The sequence below is a fragment of the Echinops telfairi genome, unplaced genomic scaffold (assembly GCF_000313985.2).
Source record: "Echinops telfairi isolate 266 unplaced genomic scaffold, ASM31398v2 ScPeMD7_7417;HRSCAF=8455, whole genome shotgun sequence".
NCBI lineage: Eukaryota > Metazoa > Chordata > Mammalia > Afrosoricida > Tenrecidae > Echinops > Echinops telfairi.
This window is the reverse complement of record NW_022111317.1, coordinates 1,868,210-1,870,209: the sequence shown is the minus strand read 5'-3', so window position 1 is coordinate 1,870,209 and position 2,000 is coordinate 1,868,210. Positions and strand designations below refer to the sequence as shown.

General features: G+C 58.9%; 1 non-coding gene across 1 annotated transcript; it reads right to left on the bottom strand.

Moving 5' to 3' along the window:
- Positions 1-245: 245 nt before the first annotated feature.
- On the bottom strand, positions 246-374 carry LOC115872018. Its single transcript, XR_004047603.1, has one exon. It is a non-coding gene; the product is annotated as a small nucleolar RNA SNORA70 (small nucleolar RNA).
- Positions 375-2,000: the final 1,626 nt, after the last annotated feature.

Below are 2,000 nucleotides of genomic sequence, written 5' to 3'. Positions count from 1 at the left end.
CTGTAGGGACGGAGTTGAACCCACTGCCATCGGGGATGAGGTGCTCTTCAAACTCATCCCCCTGAAACTCAGAGAAGCCCCACTTCTTGGAGGTGTGGATCTTCTGGCGCCGAGGGAACCTCAGCTTGTTTTGAAGCTTGATGTGGACGGACAGGTTGACCTGACCCATGTGGACACTAAAGCACCTCGCACCCCAGTTTGAAGCCCAGGCTAGGGGGACCCTGAGCCATGGGAAACCAGCAAAGGGCTGTCTCCCAGGTCCCGTAGGGCAGCCTAGACCAAGCGACAGGCTGCACACACTCCGAGGGGGCTTGCTGTTTGCAGCCATTGGACACCGGCCCCCACGGGAGGAGGGCGGTCAGCTGGATTAGCTGGGGATCCCCTGGTTTCCTGTTGTCACCCACCTGTCTGGAGGCTGAGCTGGTGATCCTCCACTAACTGGACACCCAGGGCTCATCCCAGTGGGACACACCCCACAGAGATGGGCTAGGCGCCTGGGCGCTGGTTGAAGGCTTCCTTCCACAGTGCTAGCCCATCGCGGATGAGGGCACGCGGCGTGAACCTCCACGGCTGCCCCAGCAGCGATGCCTGCTCGGCCACAGCGGGTTCCAGAGGATGGGGGACTGAGTCTTGAACACACCTGAGCCTCCGGGAAAGAGCGAGACAGTGAATATCATCCAGCACACACACACCCCACCCCCGTGGGGCAGCTGGTGGTTTCTAACGGTGGACCGTGCAGTGAGCAGCTGGTATGCCTGTAACCACTCCGCCACCGGGGCTCCGTGGTGAAGGGCCACCACCAGGGGGAGGACAAGCACAGCGCCACGTGGGTGCCCAGGCAGGAGCCACCTGAGGGGCAATGAGGGACAGCGAGGGGAAGGCCTGAGCCACGAGAAGCCACACTGTGACACGTGAGGGGGTGGAGCCACAGGGTGGTTTTCCTCGAGAGAACCGAGTCTGGGTTGGTAGCTGGTCTGCAGGGAAGGGCGGTGGGGGGGCACTCTTTGTAGAACATGCCTTCTGTCTGCTGGGGGGGTGGCGTTCCCCAACTTCTTCCCCCTCTGTATTATTATTATTAATATTACAACCTGTGATATTATTAAAGCCTGTGATAGGCAGAGGGTGCAAGCTTGCTTGCTGAACTGAGGACAGGATTTGAAGGAAGCCCTTACCAATGAAGACCAAGGGCAGCCTTCGGTGCGGATGACCACCTGGTGTAAAATCCCAAATCCTCACAGCTGGACCAACAGGTCATAGCATGATGAACGGAGGGGAGAAAACCGGTCCTGGATTTCGTCTGGCTCGGATCCACAATCAGTGCTCGTGGGAGCAGCAGTCAAGAGCTCAGACAACGCACCGTGTTGGGTCGACCTGCTGCACAAGACCTCTTTAGAAGCGATGGCAGCAGGGAGGCTACTTTGGGGACTCCGGGAAGCCTGACGCAAGCCAGGGAATTTTCCGATCACCTCCTACACCTGTGAAAGTGGGACATTGAATAGGGAGGACAGAAGAAGAAGAAGAAGAAGAAGAAGAAGAAGAAGCAGCAGCAGCAGCAGCAGCAGCAGCAGCAGCAGCAGCAGCAGCAGCAGCAGCAGCAGCAGCAGCAGCAGCAGCAGCAGCAGCAGCGATGCGTTTGAGTTGGGGTGCTGGTGGAGACCACTGAAAGTACACCAGGCTGCCACGGGAACCAACACACCCATATTGAGCTCCTTTGAATGTAGGAAGGCAAAGCCTGGTCACGTTAGAGAGACAGTCCCTGGAGCAGGACGGCACGCTTGGTCAAGTAAGGGGGCGTCGATAAAGAGGATGGCCCTGCAAAAGATGGATGGACTCAGCAGTGGCGGCCACCGTGGTGAGGACAGCGCAGGACCCCGGACGGGGTGTGCGGCCCACGAGAGCAAGACCATCTCCGACTGTGCAGGTGGGTCTGTCTCCTGGGCACCACGGGGGCTCTCACCAAGCGGTGTCCGCCTCTTAATCTTAAACTGCTCCACGGACCC